The sequence below is a fragment of the Ursus arctos genome, unplaced genomic scaffold (assembly GCF_023065955.2).
Source record: "Ursus arctos isolate Adak ecotype North America unplaced genomic scaffold, UrsArc2.0 scaffold_36, whole genome shotgun sequence".
Lineage (NCBI taxonomy): Eukaryota > Metazoa > Chordata > Mammalia > Carnivora > Ursidae > Ursus > Ursus arctos.
In genome coordinates this window covers 3,135,149-3,160,228 of record NW_026623050.1, presented here as the reverse complement: position 1 = coordinate 3,160,228, position 25,080 = coordinate 3,135,149, and the positions used below count along the sequence as shown (strand labels likewise).

At 34.6% G+C, this 25,080-nt stretch overlaps 1 long non-coding RNA gene across 1 annotated transcript; it reads right to left on the bottom strand.

The window, feature by feature from the left end:
- Positions 1-1,979: 1,979 nt before the first annotated feature.
- On the bottom strand, positions 1,980-23,452 carry LOC130542504 (uncharacterized). The gene is made up of 3 exons (XR_008957107.1): positions 23,368-23,452; positions 5,854-5,913; positions 1,980-3,555 (listed from the first exon to the last, which is right to left on the bottom strand). It is a non-coding gene; the product is annotated as an uncharacterized LOC130542504 (long non-coding RNA).
- Positions 23,453-25,080: the final 1,628 nt, after the last annotated feature.

Sequence of the window (25,080 nt, the reverse complement as noted above, 5' to 3'; positions counted from 1 at the left end):
ATTTATTGCCCAAGTCAGGTGCAGATAATTGATTCGGAGGGCAATCAGGGATTAGGCAAATGAAATAAGGATGCTATTTGAAAATGTAATATCCTGAAACATACCTGATTACATACTTATGATCCTGGATAGATTGAACCAATAAAATCCAAGAAGCATTTTATTTCCTCAGTATATGTGTGCAGCAAACCCTAAGCAATCGTTTTAAGAGGCTTATGGTATCCAACCCGTTTTGCTTTATCTCTCGTGTTCTCCCATAGAGACATTGCAATAAAAACAGACACTCCTACTCAGATTTTTATTCATAATTCCACGATGTTTGTGCACTTGACGGTATTTATTGCTTGCTTCAGGAAGCCCATCTGATTTACCTTTTCAATAAGAACTGATTATAGGAACATTTAGTTGAAGGGTTTACCACCTTTTCTATTGAGACATACCACTTCTTCCTTTTTTTCCAAGCTCCCACCAGTAAATCTATCAAGGGGCTTCAGTAACAGATTATTCCTCCTGGTTTTTCCTCTACTCTCTTTATCCTCATAAGAAATACTAAGAAGACATTCAGGCTAGCAGCTTAATTATTTCTTCATTTTTCTCCTCTTTGATGTCTCTTGTGCTTTACCTTTATAAACCTTGAAAGTCCTAATTTTTGAGCTGTAAAAACCCTCTATTCATCTTGATACTAATGGCCAACCTGAAAAGGTATGGAGAGTTTGCCTCATTTTTCGAGGGTAAAATGTCCAATACATGACACCCAGAGGTGTTCTCGTGAATTGAGGTTGGAGACACAATCAGAGTTTTCGGCGGCTATGCTAAGTGGACAGTTCACTCTCTTCATGAACTCGAGATCTTTTTTAGTCTGGGGATAATAATATAGGTAACTAAAATTTACCTTATTTCTGTTAATTCCCTGGCTTCAGTATCAAATTATGAAACCCCTTGGTTTTTGATTTTTAAGCTCTGAGAAGCCCTGTGTCTCTGTTAGGGTGACAGCGTCTCTGTTTCTGGGGAGTCCTTCCTGTGAACACTCTAGTTCCCCTTTACTTGCTCATTCTCTTTCTTCTCATTTTGATGCCTCCTTGTTTCTTCTGGAAGCTTTGCTGGAAACACCTTACATTCTCAAATGCATGTCAACTTGTCTCCCCATCCCATTAAATTTCCTTCTGCTACCGATATCTGAGACTATCTATAGACCTACCTACCTAAAATCTATTTATGTACTTTTATCTATGAAATGTGAACCTTTTGATGCCCACTAAATTCTAAACACAGAAATATATGCTTTGCACACATTTTAAAATTCAGTTCTCCAAAGAATCTTACAGATAGATATTACCACATCTTATAGGAGAAACTACATTTTAACGTATCTACTTATAATAACAACAAACAACAACAATCTTTTATTGAATGCCTAGTGTATGGTAGGCGCTGTACTAAGTTCTTTATTTTTTTTAATGTGATTATTGCCTTGTTTGAGACTGGATTTAAATCAGTTTAATTATTCTCTAATTTTCATAGCAACTCAAAAAGTAGAAATCTCATTTTAGAGATGATAAGATCATCTCCTTTGTTTATAAACCTCTATTTATTCATTTTATGTTTATACAATCAATCCATTAAAGGCACTTCCTAATTGCCTACCCTTGCCTCGTTTTGCTTATTATATGCCCTCCTCGCAGCCAGAAATTTTTATTTATAACACTTGTTCTGCCTTTTGTATTTATGTGCTTTATGAATGTTACTCTCTATACCAAACTAGAAAATATAGCCAAATTAAAATAGAAAAAAATTCTATTTCCTTTTTCTGGAATATTCTTTTCTTGATTAATTGTCTGGCATCCTTGAGCAAGAACCGCTTATTAGGGGAATAGTCTCATCCCTAGGTTAGATCTCTCTTTTAAATGTTCCTTCAGCTTTGTGTAATTCCCCTTAAAGAATTTAGCAAGATTCTGATTAGCTAGTTTTTGTTTGTTTGTTTGTTTTATTAAGACTTCACTTTTTTAGAAAGAACAGCTTTTGGTTTACAACAAAACTGACAGGAAGGTACAGAGATTTTTCATAAACTCCCTGTCCGTACACATGCATAAGCCCTTCCACTATCAACATCCCACCAGAGTGATAGCTTTGTGACAGTCAGTGAACCTACGCTGACCCATCATTAGCTCCCAAAGTTCATAGGTTAATTTTGGCCCACTCTTGATGTTGTACGTCCTGTGGGTTTGGACACACGTGTGATGCCTTGTCTCCACCATCACAGTAGCATCGAGAGCAGTATTTTCACAGACCCAAAAATCCTCTGTGCTTTGCCTGCTCATCCCTTCCACCTGCTGGCCCATCCCCAACCACTGGTCTTTTCACTGTCTTCACAGTTTTGTCTTTTCCAGGATGTCATGTAGTTGAAACGATACAATATGCAGCCTTTTCGGACTGATTTCCTTCACTTAGTAATATGCATTAATTTTACTCCATGTTTTTCTCATGGCTCGATAGCTCATTTCTTCTTAGTGCTGAATAATATTCCGTTGTCTTGTTATACCACAGTTTATTCATGAACTCTGTTCCTGAAGACATATGGGCTGCTTCTGAGTTTTGGTAGTTAAGAATAAAGCTGCTACAAACATCCACGTGCATGTTTTTGTGTGGATGTAAGTTTCAACTCCTTAGTAATTGATTTTTAAAAAGTAAGTTCATGTGGTCAATGTGTATGTATTCCTCCCTTCTCCTGTGCCATACAGCGTGCTGGTTTCTGGGTGTGGAGTGGTGCCTGCTTTCATGTCTGCTGTCCCCGGAGAATGTAGGGTCCGGGAGGGCGGACATGTGTCTAGTGTGTTCATCACTGTATTCACAGATTCTAACATGGTTCTTGACATGTTGACATATAAAAGACACATCTATATCTAAGAGACTAGGGTTGAAAAGAAAAGGATAAGCAAAGATGAAACAGGCAAATGCAAGCAAAAACAAACCAGGAGGTGCCGGGGTAATATCAGAGAGCATGGAATCAAACGCGAACATCTGAAAATGATAACAGTATGATCTTCGGTGAAAAGCTGGTATCGACATTTTTGTGCCACGCAACAAAACATCAGAATTCTTATTTATTGACTAAATAATGAACCCATGGTGAAACCATCCTTAACTTTTGTATGTATATTTTTTCAGTTTCTTTTCGCCATAAAATCGCTAGGTATAGGAAGTCCTGTGAAACACTCGGATCTGGCCATCAGCTCCTGAAATTTAAGTGGATTTTTGGATGCGACTCATGAATGTAGTGAAGCGATTCATGGATTATCATAACATATTGAAAAACTGGGGGATTTATTTTTCCTGTGTTAACAAACCTGGGTCACTACCCTAGTTTGTGGATTTTTTTTTTTTTTTTATTCTCTTCTGGTAATGCTCTGTCATGTTCAACTCAGATCCATGTGTCTGTGTTTCTGGAGTCTGTGCACCTTACTCCCTGTGTGCTGTGCCCTTCCACCCAGGCTTCCCTGCTCTTTGTTTCCTCCTGTCGCTGTAGGTCACTTAGGCTTTCGGTGGCAAGTAATAGACCTAAATAAAGGGACGCAAAGACAAAGGAGTCCTTAATTTTAAAATGTTGAAGTCAAATAATTCTTAAAACTACATTTAAAAAATCCAGTTAAACTCTCATTTAAATGTAAAGGTATAAATAATATATTCTCATGCATACAAGAAATCTGAAAGTCTGTCACACAAAGGTGTTCTTTGTACTCCAATAAGAGAAATAAATACAGGAGGCAGCAACAAGATTAAGTGGAAAGGAAGAGTATGAATGAATAGGTTACTAACTGCTAGTTTTATCTTGAAAAAGGCGTGACAAAGAAAGCAAACAAAGATAATGTCTGAGCAATACAGAATTAAAAATCTAGGCGTGCCATTTTAAAGTGGAAGGAGGAGACCAGTGTATGTCTTCTTTTAAGGGGAGGAGGTAAGGATATAGGTACACCCGAGAAATTACTAGAGAAAGATAAACATGATAGGATGACCAATGACCAGAATAGAAAGGGAATGCAAGATTTCAAGGCTAGGAAGAAATTTTGTAGTAGCGGATATAAAGGGGACAGAAAATAAAAAGGAAACCTCCAAAATAATAAAAAATAAACATGACAAAAATATGAAATAACAGAGGAGAAATGTTCGAATGTCACAGTAAATGGATAAAATTTGCTAATTAAACATAGAAACACGGATTGGATGAAAATATATGATACATGATAAATGAGGCCCCACAAAGAAAGGATAGACAGCTGGTGTTCAGGAAATTAGCTCATTAAATGCAGAAAATTGAAGCTGGATTCCTACCTTACACCATATAGCTAGGTGGATGCCAAGTAAATTAAAGATGTAAACGTGAATGGTCAAGCCGTAAAACAAAGCATAAATTCTAGGAGGATATCTTTGGGACCTACCGACTAACAAAAATAATTTCTCACACAAGATTCAAAAGTAAGAATCCAAAAGTTAAAAAAATAGAGAAAGAGAGAGAGAGAAATGGGACAATATCAAGATGAAGAGATTCCAACTAAATGAAAGATACCATAAAGGAAGTCCACACACTGGGCCAAGATATTTGAAACATCTAAAACTTAGAAGGAATTCATATTTACAGTAGAAAAGGAAGCTGGAAATCCCCAGGAAAAAGACATATGATCCACTAAGCAAATGTACAGGAGTTGGACACAATTTCACAGGCAAGAAAACTCCAAATCTGACAGACGTGTGAAGAAATGCTCGATATCAGTAGTTATCAGAGAAATGTTAATTAGGACAATAATGAGATGACACCTAACACTGAACAGCGTGTGGAATATTAGGAGAAGAAGGCAAGTTTGCGTGAACAGTGAGGAACCCTCTTGATCTGTGGTGGGAGGGCCGTTCTGCAGGGCCGCTGGGCAGCATTCGGTGAGATTACGTCTGTGCACACCCAACAACCCCAGACTCTCTCAAGGAAATTCTCTCTCTTGACCCCAAGGTGATAGGTCAAAAAAGACTTGAGGTGGTTTTTTTTTTAGATGGAGTGTTAGATTAATCAATAAAATAGATAAGTAAAATATGGCATGTTCATATATATTTTATAGAACCATAGGTGCATACAAAGGAACCAGACAGATACAGAACTAAAAACTAAAAGTCTGGGTCGATTTTTAAGAATAGCATTAATAGGACAAAAGTAAGAAACAGAACATGGCTCGTAGCATGACACTATTCGTGTGACTTAAACACATAAGCACAAACCCCACTGCTTCATATTTTATGAGAATACATGCATATTTGAAGAAACGAGGTAAATGTCTTTGAGTAGATGGCTAGGAAGGCAGAGTGATGGAGACAGGATCTTGGCATAAAGGGAAAAATGAACAGGAGAAGGTCTTGGGTAGCCTGGTGTCCTGAGACGGGGAGAAGGACAGGGACAGGGAAAGCAGAGGGAAAGAACTGGCAAAAGGGAAATGAAATGGGTGGGTGGGAGTTTAGGTGGCGGTTCCCCCTTCCCCTGCAGCAGCTCTCTTTCTTGTGCTCTATCATGGGCTTCTGGGTAAGGGTTCACTTAAAAAAAAAAATTTCTAGTGCTAAAACAGCAGTTTGACAGACGCAGACCTAGTAGGTAAAGGCCTGTGCTTGGAAGCAAGTTCCTTAAATTCCATAGCCTGCCCCAACACCATCTGCGTGCCTCCGGGTGAAACCCTGAAACCGTCTTTGTTTCCCTATCTGTAAGCTGAGAGTAAAACACCTCTGTTTTTCTTAATCTCTCCAGATTGTTATGATAAGGAAAAAAAAGCCTGATGACCCTTGAAATTATATCTAAAATCAATGAGTCATGCAGGAGAGTACCTGTTGCCGTGCTGTGTTCATCTCTAGCATTGTTCTTGCTCAGAGCTTTCTCTGCAGCACCTGTGAGCGGTAAAACATTACTCGGCGTCAGACGCGTATGCCGATGGAAATCTCTGTGTTCACCCCAGACTCCCCTCCTCACCCCACCCCAGGTGAGTAATGAGATGAGGTCCTCAGATAGTCTGCCAGTCAGACACTCCCTTATTAGAAGCAGGTCTAGGCGAGGTTCCCTCAGGACCGAATAAATAGTATGATTTATAAAGCGTCTTGTGTCTATTGTTTCCCTTCTCTTTTTCTGATTTATCTTTTTAATTAATCCAGTGGTTCTCAAACTTTTTGGTCCCAGAGACATTTTACACTCTTAAAAATTATTGAAAACTCCACAGAGCTTTGACTTTTGTGGGTTATATCCATTGATATTTACCATATTAGATATTAAAACTGGGGTTAAAAATTATTTATTCATTAATTCATTTAAAAATAACAGCATACCCATGGTAGTTAACATAAAAAAACATTTTTCAAAGCAAATAACTCTGCATTCCAAAACAGATAATATTTTCCAAAAGCAAAAAAAAAAAGAAAAAATAGAATAGTGGTATTATTTTCAGTTTTGTAAATCTTTTTAGATTCTTATAACTGCTTCCAGAAGAATGTGTTCAGTAAAACATTGAGTTTCAGTATCAAATATTGTCTCGGAAAATTTGTGGCATCGAATACACGACTTCTGTGGTTCGAAAATAGCTTAATATCGGATTTTTGTCTTTCGTCTGCTATTGAAAGAGTAGCATTTTCTATTTGAAACTTAATGAAGGAATCCAGGAAAATTTGACTTCAACATATCTGTCTCACAAATGACTTTTATAAGGAACATTAAACCTGTCTAGAATAACATCAGGTTGAACTATATGAAATTGCTAACATTTGACCAGTTTTTTGACCTGTAAAAACAGAAAATTCATATGGGTTTTTCTAAAAGTATAGGAGAATAAGCCTACTTTATTGTTTTTTTAAGATTTATTTATTTATTTTAGAGAGCGAGTGAGAGAGCAGAAGTGGAAGGAGCAGAGGCAGGGGGAGAAAGACAATCTCAAGCAGACCCTGTACTAAGTGAGGAGCCCGATTTGGGGCTCGATCCAATGACCCCAAGATCATGACCAGAGCCGAAATCAAGAGTCAGACACTCAACCGACTGAGCCACCCAGGCACCCTGAGTAAAACCTATTTGTGTTCTTGTAAATGATCTTTATTAAGGAAAAGTTTAACTTCCCTTTGGAAGAATTTAGGTTATACTTCAAGAAAAAGAGTAGTCTCAGAGCAGGGTCCTGAAAACGTTTGAAGATATGGTTTATGGATTGAGTCGTGACTAATGGTGGAAGATTCAAGACGGCTTAGCAATTTATGATAAATTTGTCAGCTCTCACCTTGTAGTTTTGACCACAGTACGTAACATTTTGTTTAGGATGAGAACAGATTTCAATTTTTTTTGAAATCAAAATACTGGCTATCAGGGGCATGGTTGATAATACCAATCTTAAAACTGAGCATTTTTATTATTTTTTTTTAAAGATTTTATTTATTTATTTGACAGAGATAGAGACAGCCAGCGAGAGAGGGAACACAAGCAGGGGGAGTGGGAGAGGAAGAAGCAGGCTCATAGCAGAGGAGCCTGATGTGGGGCTCGATCCCAGAACGCCGGGATCACGCCCTGAGCCAAAGGCAGACGCTTAACCGCTGTGCCACCCAGGTGCCCCTGTGCATTTTTATTATTGCTAAATAGTTGTTAGAACCCACCATTATAGTACCAGTATAGCAATAATATTTTTCTTTGAATCAGAAGTAAAAATATATTTACAAGTTTGTCCATTCAAAACACTTATTGTGATATATGTATCTAATATTTTATCATATAAATATATATCCCCATAGTGATATTTTTTACTTACAATGTATTCCGTCTTAGACCAAAGCCCATCCTATCAAACCAAAGAGTTATGTAAAGATATTGCTTGGCATTGATGCTTCATATTTTAAAATATAAATAGTTACTGTGTTCTGATATTCTAATGTGCTACAACCAAAGCAATCACTTTTTAATTTATGGTGAATCTAAATTTTAATCATTTTTTTCCCTTGAACTGTATACTAGCGATAAATTATTTGAAAGACAGTGTGAAATGTCCACAAATCTTGTGTGACAGTATAGCTCATTTAATGTCTTAAATCAGCAGTGTTTTGCACTGGGAGCTAGGGAACCAGGATTTTTAGTTAAAAGAAGGCGTAGGAAAACTCCGAAAGACTTTCTTTTTTTGTGGACATCATTGCACAGAAAATTCCAAGTTTTTTTGTGTTTTTTTCTTTCCGCTCTCAGTTTTGTCAATATTTAGGTCCATGGCTAGTTAAGATAAAATACCTGCATTTACTGAGTTTCTAATCAAAGACCATTCAAAGCATTCTACCACCAGTCTTAAAAAATGTGCATAAAGTAGAGGAACACTAAATGAGTATAGGACAGTAGGGATGGAAGGCATATAACAGAGAGTATATTTTTCAGTGGAGAGGTCCGGTTCAGGAGGAATAGGAGACATTCAGTTACAGACATTAAGGAAGCAGTACATGGAGTCCGCAAAAGAGAAGACTAAACCACGTTGGTATCTGCAGCAGCCTGGCGTTCCCGAGTCCTGCCTCCGTATACTGTCCTGTCCAGTGGGGATCTTATTCCCCAGGCCACCTGTCCGATGCATCTCGTGGGGAGGGAAACTGAGACACTGATGCTGGCTGTGGGGTGGGCGCTGGGAATTGGCCAAGGAATCATAAATCAAAGAGAAGTCTGTCTCTTCTCTAATTATTAAGTCATGTTCGTTTCTCTTTGGAAAATAATACCAGAGGCTTAAATGTACTCAGGCAAAGGAACGCAAGTCAAATAATTACTAGGTTTTCTTTTAGCTTATTCTTCTGGAGAGGAACTAACCCCAAGATCTTTTCGCTTCTCCTCCCAGGCCATGTTTCTGTCCAAACCATTTTCGAATCTAATTTCTGACTCCTGTGTTTTCTATATTGTGCCTGTGGCCTCCCAAACCCAAACACAGCACTGTGTTTAGAAAGACGGTTTAGGGGCGGCTGGGTGGCTCAGTCGTTAAGCGTCTGCCTTCAGCTCAGGTCATGATCCCAGGGTCCTGGGATCGAGCCCCACATTGGGCTCCTCCTCTGGGAGCCTGCTTCTTCCTCTCCCACTCCCCCTGCCTGTGTTCCCTCTCTCGCTGGCTGTCTCTCTCTCTCTGTCAAATAAATAAATAAATAATATCTTAAAAAAAAAAAAAGACGGTTAACTCATGCTAAGTCAAAGCATGGAGGGTGGGTAAAGCCATATGACTCTTCGTATTTATATGCACAGACCATGATGTAAGTGAAATATCATAGCCAGACGGGATGTAGCCCGCTCTACCTTTCTCTTTCTGCCCCAAGAGAAGCTCCTTTCTTTTCTTCCTTACTTACTCCCCTCTCTCTGACTGAGAGATGCGTTGGACAGAAGTATTATGGATGGACCTTGGATCATGAGAAATACATAATGTAATGTGCTTGATAAAAACCACCTACAGTATTTTCTGGGATGTGCGTATGATAGGAAATTAGACAGGATGCTAAAATGTATGTTGGGAGAGGATAGCACATTTTCCCCCTAGCGGAGAAATCAGCGTAGCGTGATATCTTTGTTTACTTTTCAAAAAATTTTGCTAATCTGTTATCCTGGGCATAGAAATTGGGGGGAGGCATAGAGGCATTTTATAAGAACTATGATTTATTAAGATATAGTATTAATTTGCCCTAAAAGCCTCTCTCTCTCTTTCAAGAATATGTATTATATATCACATTTTAATCATGTCACCCCTCCACCCTGCCGTTTTCTCCTTATCTGTGCTTCTGATCTGTCTTTTTTACACGGATTCTAGAACAAGCCTGACGAGGTAGATGGAGCAGCATGGGACTGCCTGAGTTACGGGCTCATTCTCACAAAGGAGCTGATGAGCACCAGTGTGTAGAGAAATGCCCATTTAGTTACGATTTTGGAGAAGGCTTTGCTGAATATTTTAGGTACGAGTCTTGTTTACCATTTTAGTTCTTTTGATGTCACTGATTACGTGAAATGCTGATTCGGGCAGTAAGCTCATAGAAATTCTATGGCAAGCGGTTATATTGCCCCTAGTAAGAATCTTGATTTAAAGTAACTCTTACCGGGGCGCCTGGGTGGCACAGCGGTTAAGCGGCTGCCTTCGGCTCAGGGCATGATCCCAGCGTTATGGGATCGAGCCCCGCATCAGGCTCCTCTGCTATGAGCCTGCTTCTTCCTCTCCCACTCCCCCTGCTTGTGTTCCCTCTCTCACTGGCTGTCTCTATCTGTGTTAAATAAATAAATAAAATCTTTAAAAAAAAAATAAATAAAGTAACTCTTACCAAGACCAACAATACCACACAGGTTTCCATGCTTCAGAAAGCACTTACTCTCAGAAATTCCCTTCAAAAATGTGTTGGCTCTCACTGTCTTGGTTTCCTCCCATGCAATTGTCTGACAATATCTCAGTAATGGGGCAGCTCTGTCCTATAAATAGCTTCAGAAAATAACTTCATAAACACAATGCAATTATACAAATAAGATTTAAAACAACTTTGAAAAAGATAGTTTTAAACTAATTTGATTAAAGCCATAAATTATCCTTTATCTCTTTCCTTGTTACCATTCATGGTTTGACACTTGTGGAATAAGCTGATGTTAATATAATGCATTAGGAAGAATTCCCCTCCTGAGAGCCAGTGTAGCTTAGCAAAGTGATATTTAATGTTTTCTATCATATTTATTTAACTAAAATGGCTGATTAGATGTTAAACAGAACAGAGGTTAATGATCTTTGTTATTGGTATTATAAAAAATTAAAAAAGAATAAAATAGAGTTAATGATGTATGCCATTATTGTTATTATGGAGATTAAAAACACGCAGTTGTTGGCTGCCGTGAAAAAATGGGCACCAAGCTGTGAGTAATTAGCAAAAGTATATTATTTTCCAACCTTATAATTGATTACTTTGTTTGGCTGTAGTACTTTTTAACGTTGGTCTTCATTGGCTTCAAGATAATACACAAATCTGTACATTATTTTAAAACTAAGTGATGAAAGCAAACTTATGGTGATTTTCTACATGTGAGAAAGAACCAGTGGAATCTACAGCCAATACCAAAGGAAAACACATGGGAAGAGACAAGATAGGCAACTATTTCTAGACATGGGGAAGCCAGTGGGAACCTATTGGAAGAAGCTTTCAAGACCCTCGTTAGCTTTGGGAGCCATCAAAACTTCTAACTCTTTGACCACCTCCACTGACCGAGGAAGGCTCTTTGTTCTTTGGATTGTTCGGTAAAAAGACTTCTGTTTTCCTTTTCCACATGCATTATTTTTAGGATTGCCAGATGTAGGAAGTAACCAGGTAGGTACCCAGTTACATTTAGAATTCAGATAGACTATGAATAATATTTTCGTATAAGTGCCTCCATGCAATATTCTGGACCTATTTATATTAAAAAAATTATTTGTTATTTACCTGAGAGTCAAATTTAACTAGGAATCTTGTGCTTTATCTGGCAACCGTAATTATTTTGAGCTTTTTGAGTTTTATTGCACTCGCCCTGGCTAATAAATTCAGACATTAGATTCGAAATGGAATGTTCTCAAAGGCATAAAAATGCAAGCATGCCTCCTTTGTAATTAAAGTGAAATTTGTAATGCTTTCTAAACTATACCATCATTTGTGTATACAGAAATCACAACAACATTTATGTCTGTTTATACAATATATTTCTACATGGTTGGCCTACAGAAATTTCTAAGTCAGGGTGTCTTTTCGTAAGTTCTCCATGTCTCTGGTTTCATAGCTTGAGATCTACCGTAGATGGGTATGACTGAGTGTAGAAACCACATGATAGTGAAATGTGTGTTAATCTGTTACTGACTTTGGCCATCCTTCAGCATTCCCTCTGCCCTGCATCCCTAACCCTGGTCACCGTAGGACAAATAATGTCCAAATAGTTATAGATTTCTAATTGCTTGTTGAGGAGATTACTAATGCATACTCTTTTTATTACTTTTACAAGGAACTAATGAGAGATCTGCTAAGAAAGGTTGGGATATTTGAGTGCTGATGAAGTTTACAAAGCTAATTTTTAACGTTAGTCAGTTAAAGTAAATTTTTTTTACACTGTTGCATTGTTTTGTGCTTCATGCCTAAAGTGAGTAAAATTTGCAGGGGGGGGGTATGTGCAAATATGCTTGATTTAGTCCTTTACGGTGTTTGTTGGATTTTCATAGTTTGCTCCTAATTACATTATTCTAGAAGGAAGGACATATTAGGCTGAGGGTTTTTTTCTCTTTAAGCCATTAGACTCCATTTCTTTGGAGGAAATAGAAAAATAAATTTATCCTTGATCTTGATCCAGTTGGGATGTAGGTCAACAAAGGTGTGATTTCCTAAGAGGGATAATCCTTTATTTTTGTGTTGCTATCAGGAAAGAGTGTTGCGTAAAAAGAATCCATGTATTTTTAATAGTTAGATATGAGTTAAGCATGTCGACTTCTATCCTGATTTTTCAGTTGCCATTTGTTTATAGGCAAGTTTTCTTAAACTTGTTGATAGATATATTTTATATTTATACCGAGACATAGAAAAACTCAAAGTCTTTGTATTGAATCCATCATTCAACTAAAATTTAAGTTTTACTTAATACTTTTTAGAAATTGAATGCTGTGTGGTCACAGAGACACATTAAGATGGGGCCATATGAAATTCCTAATATTTGTCTGGTTTTCATTAAAAAAATGACAACATTATATAGGACAGATATAAGCTCTTTTGTCTTCCCTGGAGAAACTTGGGAATATAAGCAGTATACAGTAATACATGGAAAGTTGTGGTCATATAGACCAGTATTTCTCATACGTTTGTCATCCATGTGTGTTGAATACCATCTGCATTTCTATCTACTTAGTTTTTTTCATTGAGTCAGTTTTTACACTTGGTCTTAGCCCAAAGGCTGAGAAGTGGTCATTGAGTCACGTTTTAAAACTTAACTAAATGTAGTTTTTTTTAAGTAGTATTATCCATTAAAGCATGTTAGTTTGGAATGCTAGCTACATATTTCTTAATAGCTCTCATGTTCGTCAGTGTACCACCTTATCTACTGAATGGGACTTGCGTCACACCTTGGAAAACCGCTAGCATCGACAGAAAATACTATAGTAGTTCTGCTATATTAGACATTTTTATTCAGGCATGGATGTAGGCCACCACAGAGAAAGTTCTGTTTTCAATAACATAAATCTGAAACAAAAATGGAGAAAACAATTTTTCCCCTAAATTCTATATTAGGTTATAGGATATATTAGGTTGAACCATAAGGAATCAGTATTCTTATGGATCAAAAATATTTGCATAAGGGTGCTGGGTGGTTCAGTTGGTTAAGCATCCAACCCTAGGTTTTGGCTCAGGTCATGATCTCATGGGTGGTGGGATAGAGCCCTGTGCACTCGGCAGGGAGTCTGCTTGAAGATTCTTTCCCTCTGCCCCTCTCCTTGCTCGGACATGCACACACTCTCTCTCTCACGATAAATAATCTTCAAAAAAAAAAAGTTTGCATATTGGTAATTTCATATAGCTTACTCTAGTATGTAGTGGAAAATATTTATTCTCCTGAGAGAAATTAAACCAACATTATAGTTATAGATTATCTATGAAGATATGCAATATATTTGTCAGATAGGATTTCCTACTGTCCATTGCCACAAGTAACGTATCAGAGGGACTCATTCCCTTGGCCATTTTATAGCGGTATTTGTACTGACCTTTTATATAAAGCAAGTGAAAGCAGTGAAGGTAGTAGTGGGACTAGATAAAGTAGCATACCTGCTTATGATTACCTGTATCTTACTCTGATTAAGTGAGACATCTACAAAGAAGATCACCTCTTACCAGATAGATCATTTGCCTCCTATCCACGGCCAGTCAAGTGGATAGAAGTGTATCAACATAGCTGGGAGCAATCATCATCTTGCTAAGTGTATGGAAGGCAGACAGGCATGAGATATGTGCACATGAATTGTCCTCTTTCAAAGGTCAGGTCACTACATCGCTAGTGTATGCTTGGATGCAGTATGCCCAAATGTCCAGAGTTTAATTTTTCTGATGTCAACCCTTGGATCCCATAATAAGTGGTGACACTGGAAGATAGTAAGAAAATAACTAGAAATTTCAATAGCATAAAAGAGATTTTGCTACCTTCTGTAGAGCCAGAATGTCTAAGAAGATATGCCTAATTCCTGTTGTGCAATTATTTTTTTTCTTTTCAACAGGTACTTATCATTATTTTTTCTTTTAAAAATAAGTATTCTTTTGGGAAATTGAACCATTATGAATACAATGAATAAATGCAATGCATTATAAATAAAGAGAAATTCATATAGTGTTAGCTCTTTAAAGGACTTAATTTGTTTTTGGAAAAGACATTGTTTTTCACAATTCTATAATTCTCTTTTGGGTGATGGTACTTCGGACATTTTTCCAGTGAGAAGACATAATGGTGGTGGGACAGTAGAAGAGGCAAAGTCATGCTGAAACAAGTATAGAATTTATTTATTTATTTTTACAGCTAAAAAAAGTTTTATTGAGGTATAATTGCATATAATAAACTGTACATAGAGTGTAGAATTAAAGTTTTGACTTACGTATACACCCATGAAATCATCATCGCAGCGAAGATAATGAACATCTCTATCTTCCCCAAAGTTTCTTTATGCCCCCTTCCAGTTCTAGCCTCTCACCCCTTCTTACTCTCCTATCTCTATACAACCACTGAGCTGCCTTCTGTCACTATAAATTAGTTTGCACTCACTAGAATTTTATATAAATAGAATCGTATAGCCCGCACTCTTTTTTGTCTGGCTAAGCTCACTCAACATAATTATTTTGAGATTCTCTTATGTTGTTGCGTGTATCAGTGGTTTATTCCTTGTATTGCTGAGTGATATTCCACTGTATGGGTGTACCACAATTTGTCTACTCACGTATGTGTCGATGGACATTTGTGCTATTTCCAGTTTTGGCTTTTTCAAGCAAAACTGCTCTGCGCATTCAACTGCTAGTCTTGATAATAGCATTTAAATTGGTGAACACATAGAAAGTGTCCAATAAATGTTTTATTTAAATACATATTCCAAAAATTACTTGAAAGTGATAGTTAACTTTAATGATTTTTCTGTTTTTATTAAGTGGCTTTAGCATTTTTTTTAAGTTTCTCTTCAAATTTGGGTATAGCTCAACCTCAGAGATACCATTCTGAATGATTTTAATCCATTTGTGTATAATGAATACAAATGAATAATTGGACAATTTATAGAGATTTTACACTGGCTTAATACACATTTTTAGTATAAAATAATTTAATGGGGTAGGTCTTCGCTGCATGCCTAATAATTCTTGAACATGCCTAGTAACATTTTCAGTTGTTACTTTAACATACAGTCTTTGAAATGTTCACAAATTTTAACTACTATAATTATACTATATATATAATATATATAATATAATATATAATATATACTTCATAACATAATGTGTCACCGAGGAATGCCTCTTTCGTAAATAAACCTAGAAAGAAAACATGAAGTTGTATATTCAATGTTAAATGAAATTTTACGAGACAACATTTGATATCTATAATAAGCTTACTTACTGAATATATTCTGTTAGAAGTTAATGTGAATAAGTAGACAAACATCTTTTTTTGAATGGAATATCTTACAGTTATCAAAATGGACAAAGAAGCTAGGGTAACTTCATTAATTATCCCAGGATTTCTACAAAGAATCAATAGTTTAGAAAATGTTATAATGGTGTTTTTTATCTCCTGTTGGAAAGAAATACAGGTGCTTTATGAAGTGGTTATTCACTTGTAAATTCTATTTTAATAGATATTAGCTGTGTATAGTTGCATATTTAAAATATCATGTTCATTTAGTAATTCAACAAAATCCGAGTTTTTAAGCAGTAATCATTTTTCATTCTGATTTATTTATTAAAATGCATCAAAATTATGTTAAAATGTCTTGGGAATGTAATAAAAATGGGCACATATAAATATCTTGGTAGAAATGTATTTATTGCTCTAGCTAGTCTAGTGAAAAATTTGTAATTGGTAATATTTATGAGCTGGTGGCAGAAGAAATATAACATAGTGGGTAATTTTCTTCAGTCATTCTTACAAATGATTTCAAAAACATTAGGTTAAACATAAAATTTGGCAAAAAAAATTTTGCACTAGCGCCACCCACATCAGCTGTGGTGAATTGCTTTGGATAAGGTCTTAGTATTACTCATTTCTCTTGCTACATGAGATGATGAATGCATAATTTCAAAATAACCAGAACACAAATACATAACAGAAGCACAAATATGTTGGAAAATTTTTGAGAAGTTTATATATTCCTCACAGGGTGGAAATGGGTTAGTAAATCATTCTTTCAAATCAGATTTATTTTCACATCATATATTTAAAAGCTATAACTCAGGGACTCTGCTTGTTTTGTTTTCTTCCATTATCAGCAATAACCTTAAAAATCTTTAGTCTTTCATAGTACAGGTTCAGTATCAGCTGTCAGATAACATGTTTCACAGGTTAATTTTTCTATTGAATTTTTGCACTTTTGATAGCAGTCATAACATTATAACTCTTTATTTCTTCAATGAAGCACAGTGTCAGAGGAGATGATTCCTTGTCTGGATTTGTATTTTGTAAGAACATACCCAATACAGTGAAGTCTCATTTTTGATACTAGGATCATAGTTTGTATACAGCAGTTTTTGGTTGTATATAATTTAGAATGCAGAGTTCATCCTTCCTGGTTTTCTTTTAACATGAATCTTGTTTGTCTATGTCTTATTTTCCCCCTTCCATTTAATTATTAAGTAGAAAGCAATCTTGATAGTAAGTAGTACATAAGAAAATACTGTAAGTTAAATTAAAGGCAATTTAGGGACGGTTAAGTAGTTAATATTATTTTTTTAACAGAACAAAATTTATAAACCTGTTTCTGTGTTTACGTGTGAACATAAAGTACTTTGATATAGTTATAACACCAGAAAGAATTGCCTTAAAGATAAAGGCTTCAGCTCCATCATGTACATTGAATGACAAAGAAAATATTAATCTCTATAACAAGTGCAATTTTGAGTTACTAGTTATTTTATTATGAAAATAACATAGATGTGAATGTAATTAAATTCAGATATCATCAGTACAATATTTTTGGGAAAGAAATAATTTCTAAAATTAACTCCAGAATACAGCATAGCTATCTAAAATAATTTTTCAGGAATAGAAAAAGAAATATGGAACTTGTATTTCTGGTAATATAAAACACAATAAGCTTAAAAATTTCATTTGTATAAAATATCTTGTGTTTCGGAGCAGCATCTCTGAGAGATTGTATGCTTAGAAACTTTTATATAATTTGACATTGCTTCAATATTTTAAGTGTATTTTACTAAATTAATGGTCTGTAAAGGACAGGAAATTAAAAACAAAACCCAAAAAACCCTAGTCCTTTACCTTAGGTGTTTGAGAAACATTGGCCTAGAGCTTTAGGGTTTTTTTTTTTTTTTTTTTAAGATTTTATTTCTCTATTTGAGAGAGAGAGAGGGAGAGAGCACGCACGAGCAGCAGGAAGGGGCAGAGGGAGAAGGAGAAGGAGAAGCAGACTTCCTGCTGAGCAGGGAGCCCTGTGCAGGGCTAGAGTTTTCAGCTTAACAGGCTAATGCACTGCTCAAAGACAGATAAAATGTTGGGTTTACAAAGATTGGGAGGTCATATCCAATATTCTTGTAAAAGTGATGTGTTCTTTGTGGACTAACAGTAACAACAACAAAAAGCAAATAATGAAAAATAAATGATGTCAACAATAAACTTGCTCTGCAGAAAGAGTTTGTGGGAATACTTCAGCTTTGGGTAAATGGAAAACGTCTCCCATGAGAATCTTTTACAATTCCTTCCTAACACGGTTTGAAACCCCAAGTTGTGCTACCTGTATGGTCTCACAATTAGTAAAAAATTAATTATAAAGTATTTCTGGTATAGAGTTTTCCAGATATTAATCTCTCTCCAAATAATGCAAAGACCTAGGTCTGCTTTATTCTAATTAGCTCCCTTCCAATTTATATGCTATTATTGTTCAAGTTAATAATACTATTAAACAGAATCTTTTAAGTTGCATGAATTAAATATCTAGGGTAACCACTAAAAGAATAGAAATTAAAGGTTGAGCTGTGGAACTAGTTGAGGGAATGTAATAAGAGAAAAAAAATTGATGGAAATAATTCCACATATTTTATATGAACATTACAACAAATATAAATAGACTAAATACTTCAAAAAAGATGATCAGAATGGAAATAACAGGAAAATCTTGCTATGTGTTCTTTATAAGAGGCACAACTAAAATATCAAGATGAAGAAATATTCAAAGTGAAAGGTTTAAAAGATACCAAGCACATTCTAAACAAAACAAAGTGTGGATAGCTAGATTGAAAGAGGATGAAGTATGTAAAGTATAAGCAACCCTAGAAATAAAAAGGATGACAGCATTTTGCCTATCTCTGAGCAGTGTCTCTTGCTCATTAAACCTAAGCTCTAGGTCATATCAAGATTTCAAATGAACCTATAGTTCTAAGATAGTTTAATATTTCTGCAGAAAGGGATGACCAGACAGATGAATGAGATTAGAGAGCCCAGAAATAAACCAGTGTATATATTCATATTTGATACAGAGCAGAGCTGGCATTGGGAAAAGGATGGCTTATTAAAGAAATGGACATTAGATCTATAGCTCACAGCATCCAGAAAAGTCAGTTCTAGACAGACAAAAACTTAACTTTGAAAACCAGTGCTTCAAACTTCTAGCATCAATCATAGAGAATATCTTTATGTGCCTGAAGTGAAGGATGATTTCTTAATATTTAAAAAAGCCCCAAACATAAAGTAAGAAAGCTGATAGTTTTGCCTACATTAAAATTAAGAACTTCTGTTTTGAAGTTCTTGAAAAGAAAAAGGTGAGAAAACAAGTAAAAAATGGGATTAGTATCATTGTACATATATTCCCATGAAACAAAAAATAAATAACCCAACCATCCAGTAAAAAAGGTGTGGAAAAAGTTATGAACAGTTATTTTTTAATAGGGAAACAAATTATAATAAACATGAAAAGATGCTTAAGCTCATTAGTTATTATGAAAATATCAGGTAAAGGCCCAATGATATACCTACCAGACATAAATTTTAAAGTCTGATAAGACCATATATTTTTACACATGAGGAACAATGCAAACTCTAACACACTGCTGTGGAAATTTTAAGTTAGTATATTTTAGAAAATAATTTGCCTTTTCCATGTAATGTAAAAAAAAAAATGTATATCCCTGTGACCTAGTAATGATCTCCTAGAGTCACTCTGATATTGCAATTGGAGGCTCAGACAAGAATATAACTCTGAGCATGTTCATTAGCGATGCATAAATAAATTTTGATAGATGCAAACAATAGAATCATATTAAGATTGAATGATGCGCAATTATAGACAAGAGCATGTCTCAAAATGTAATGTTGAGTGTTAAATCATATCAAAGATGAGTTTCTTTAGCATGATTTTATTTATGTTAAGTTCAAATTCAGGCCAAAAGGAACAGGCTGTATTAGTATATAGATATATAGGGCAAAACCTATAAAAGAAAAGAGAATGAATGATACAAAATGTATTGGCTCTCTCTGGTAGGGGGGTAGGAATTACAAGCAAGAATGAAAGCATAGGAAGATTTAGAGATGCATGTGAGGTCCCAACTACATAAACTGGTTAGTGAGAACACTAGTATTCATTTTATTACTACTCTTTAAACTAGCTATGTGTGTTATATATACTCTTATTTATGAATATTTAATAATATTTGGTTGAAATGAAAGAAATGTATAAAGCATGATTTATTTGATATTTTGAGGCCTATATACAATGTCTTACTGTAACACTGGGTACATTAAATGAACTAATCAATCAAATAGGAATTGAAAAGGCAAAATAAAGGCTACTTGGGTCCTAGTTATAGAAAATATGCCTTAATTAAGTGATCATTGAAATTCTATTTTCTGTTGACAGGACAATATGCTAAATTATCAGCAGTATACAATGAATCAGAGATATCAAAAAATATTTTTGGCTAATATTCTTTTGTCTAGTAAATGTAGAGAAATGATGAGCTTACTTCATCAAGATACCAACAAAAGATTTGGCTATAAATATTTGAAAGATGGAATAAACAAAATTATAATGTTTAAACAGTTTAGGACAGCAATGTAAGAGAGATCACAAAAATAGGTCAAGAATATTTAATTTCAGACCAGGCAGGAGCAATCAAGAGACAAGTTCACTGTGTATAACGTGCATAGCCATGAGTTATGATTATTTCTAAAAGCATATTCAGTTTGTATCAACTGACCTTTTTTTTTTTTTTTTTTAAATTACAAGGGCAGTAGCAATCATTTGGACCAAAATGACTGGAAAAGTAAGAGTGGAAGAAGAATTATAATCATGATGGGATATTTAGATGTACCTTTACAAAATCTTCTATCAAAACTTGATAAAAAAGAAAAGCTCCCTTTCACATTTTATATATGATAATTAAGTGGAAATGGTCTCATAGATTTTCATTTCCAAGTTTTTTTTATCTTTAAATGATTGTGGAAATTCTATTTGTTCAGAAAAAATGTTTAAGATGGCGGAATCTTTTCTCAGATTAAAAGAAACAGTGAAAAATCACCAGTGAAAATAGAAATGTGCTAGATCTCTTCATCTCACCTAATTATTATTCTTGCAGGCATTTTTTGTGCCTTTCAAATGTTCTCAACTTTCAGTTTGCCATAAGTCTTCAACAATGTCAAATGGATAAAGTATGACACAAAAGACGGTTGCACCCATAGCTCATGATTTCCATGTATTATTCTGTTTTAGACAATAAACTAAATTCATAGCTTGGTTCTTTATTGAAATTCTTTTCCTCTTCTAATAATAAGAATTTAATTTTATCCCACAGTTGCATTCATGATTAATTTGGACCTTATATCTTAGCCTATAGTAAGACTTTGGATCATCTATAGTATTTGGAAGATTTTGTTTATCATTCAATTATTTTATTTGTTAAGTTTAAAATGGACATTTACAACAAAGGCTTTTATGGCAGGCAGTGTGCCAAACATGTAACTTTTTATTCCCATGTCAGACCTATAAATGAGGTAGGCACAATATTATGTTCTTTTCATGAATAGAAATGGACTTAGGTTAAATGACCTCCCTAAGATCACATATCCTGCAGGTGGTCTGGAATACAAGGCAAAAGCCACGTTTTTAAGCATTGCTCTGTGGTACCTCCATTCCAAGAAGTTTTCTAAATATTCATCTTTAATTTCCTTTTTTTCTCATACATTTGTTCCCACCATTTGTAATCTATGTTACAAGTGTTTTCTTTAGCCATCCAATTTCCACCATCCCATAATAGTAATAGTTTTCTTATTCTTAACCAGTACTCAAGGTCTATGGAACAATAATCGGAAGTTTGGGACCATTGAACTTAAGTTTTTATTTAAAATTTACTCAGAAATTCCTCTTTTCATTTTCCTAATACATGTGGACAAGTTATATTGTCAAATGTGTTGTTTTAGCTGCATTTGTCTATTTTCTAAAACTAGAATACGAATCATCACCATAGTTTTATCCATTAAGATGTACTTATAAATACATCTACATTTATATGTATCTCTTCTGAAAGTCATTTAATTATAGCAATATTATAAAGAAATTTCCCTTAGGAAGAAATAGTTCAATGGAACATTCGGCTCTGAAAAATTATTGAAGTCAGTAATTTTCTAGATTTTTTTCTTTAAATTCCAAAAGTGGGTATAGATAAATACATTAACAAGTTATATATTTTTATTCATTTGAACTAATTATATATTTTCAGATGCATCCCATTCCAAAGTTTGTCTGCTGAAATGCAGCATTGTAATCTACTTTCTGAAACCTACAAGGTGTAGTTTTAAAATTAGGGTCACAAGAAGGTGAGGACAGGCAGTAATACACTTGTTGACCCTTCACAGGAATTCCAGATAAAACCCCAGAAGTTGAGTCAGAGATAATCACTAGATCTGGAATTTACAATAACAAACTCTCCATATATCTACCTGTCAGACTTCTTCCTCTTAGGGAGGGACAAAAGGTCACTAAAAGAGTTTTTTTTTTCCATGAAAATGTTTTTACCCTTTTTTAGGGGAGTACTGAGAAGCTATAGTATAAGTTAAATAAGGATGTTAAGGTTCTTTCTTTCTTTTTTTTCTTAAATTGAAACTCTTCATTCTTAAAAGCCTAAATATTAAGAAACATTTTTCCCCCCAGGAAGATTATAGTAAAAAAGTCACAGCAAGAACAATAAAAAAGGAAAACAAATGATTAATCACTCATGCGAAAATCAAACGTTAGCAAATTTCACAAGATCGAACATCTGAGAAAATTCTAATTTGAATAAAATTCAAAACAAAACCCATGCAATTTTATCAACCTTTATGCAGCCATATGCTAAGGTGAGGTAGTTTCTACTTTTATCCTAGTAAGTAGAAGAAATCATGAAAATACTGACAATTATTATTATAATTTTCTTAGAAATAGTTCTGATCATATTCTGTTTTCTTAGGATTTTATGAGCAATAAAATAGAATATAGAGTTATATTCTTTTAAACTGGTCTGGTTCTATAATATTGACATCGTGATTTTACTCCTCTTTACAAATATGAGAGCAACTGTAGCTAATTATCAAAAAGGTAAATCCATGTTCTTATTTCTCATCTCTCTCTTCCCTGGGTTTTGGTTTAAAAAGCAAATACAATAGAACATTCCATTTATTTTCAAGACGTGCAGCATAGATATAACCCTTAAAATTACCATACACAGTATGCTTGAACTTTGTAACATACCTTAGTAATGTTCAGTATTTTATAGCATTTCTACAAAATATACAAGTTCCCTCCAGCTTCTAATTTACCATAAGCCTCAAAGCCTTTAATAGTTAAGTCATTTAGCAAGAAAAGAGTTGGATTTTTTTTCAGATGAGTATATGAGTTGAAATCATGTAAGAGTGCTTTTGATTAAAATTTTTATTTATCTTTTTGTGGTTAAAAATGGTTAAGATCATCACAATAAATTAACTTTATCACCCAAGGACATAATACAATTATCTTAAAAACTCAAAGATATTTTTTTCAAAAGAGAAAAATAAAATACCTTATTTTCATATCTTATCATATGAATAGGACTACAGACAATATTGCTGTTAGAGGCAATAAGCATTTTCTGAAAACCAAGTAGTAGACACATGTTGTCACTTACCTAAAGGATCTTATCTGTCTGGTGTTCATTCAGGCATGGCCTTGCAATTTTTCCATTAACGTGCGATGGGGAGGGAATGGGCAAGGGACCTACCTTTATTGAGATGCTATCTCAATGCTATTTCTCATTTCACAGATGAAGCCAAGGGGGTGTGGGCCATGCTTGTTTTGCTTACTTTTTATCCTCATCACCTAGAACAATACTTGGCACTTGATGCCAAGTACATATTTGGTGAATAAATGAATTTTTTTGAGGCATGGTTGGTAAAGTTGGATTTAAGCTGTAGTTATCTGAGACTTTCCCTTTTATCTTTAAAGAAGATAAAGATAAAGAAAGAGAAGTCATCAAAACAGTCATAGAGAGGAGGCAGATGTCAGTATCACATGACCATAGATATAAAAAAATCTGATCAAATAGAAATTTAAAAAGCACTCTTAGGTTGGATTTCGCCATTATTTACGAAGTAAGTATTTTATTAATGTTAATATTTAAAATTTCACAGAATTAATATTTTTAAATTGAAGAGGCAAACTTCTCAAATCCTCTGATTAATCAATTTATGTGAAACAATCAGAATTGCTAATTGCAACCTAAGATTATCTGCCCATTTGAGACTCGATTCTTGCTTAATCTTAGGAACGTTTTCCCCAATTATTCCTAGTTTCTCTTAAAAATATGGAGACTTGATTGGTATTGACCCTATGGTATCTGCCAACCAACTAGGAAGTTTAGAAAGTGTTTCTTCCATGCTTATAACATGTAAATTCTTTTTGGTTGGTTTATGAATCATCAGTTATATGACAAAAAATAACCAGTAAGATGACTTCACTTCATCTATTTCCTCAGTTTTTACTTATAAATTAAGTATATCTTTTCTTCAAAGCTAAATGAAATTTCTTATTAACCAATTTTTTGTGTTTCTGTTAGGAAGTTTGAATTAACAAAAAATCAAACAATATTACTTTTCCTTTATCTCAAACTTCCTATTTGGAATCAAGTCTGTTTGGGGTTCATTTTTATGGTCTTTTATTGGTTTGTGTGGCATCCTTAACTCTTTGTTGCATCTGACAAAAGGCATGCTCTGTTTTTGTCTTTTCCTCTTTTTTTAAAATAAATTTTTATGCGGAACTCAGACGAGAAAGGATGCAGTATGGCTTTGACTGCCTGCCATAATATAAAATGCAGTAAAATGTACAGCTGGCGATAGTCTATTTAGAATTTTTTAATGAAATATAAAGGAAAAGACCAGGTGCTTAATTTTTACATGCTGCATTTTATTTTAAAAATTCATGGTATCTTTTTGAATAATTTTTACTCATGCAGATGTTCTGAATATTGGAGACAGACTTTAATTTTATTTCCTTGGTTCCCATTTCACACGAAGCTTTTGCACAAAGAAGGTGGGTTGAATGGCTAAGTTATTTGTGAGTCAGGATTCCAAGGATAATTATTCTCAGATAATTGCCAAATGACTCATGACAAGACTTTCAATGATGTGTACCTTGGTTTTTCTAGTTCAGATCTAGAGGATAATGGTTGTTTAACATAATGGAGAAGAACTTTAGGCTATTTAAGAAGAAATACATGTCAGGAATATGTTGACTCTTAAAAAATAGACAACCCCATTTATATTATGTGTTAGAGGATGAATCATTGCTGTAAGAACTGTATTTCACAAATTTCAGAAGTTTGAAATTACCAAATATCAGAAGT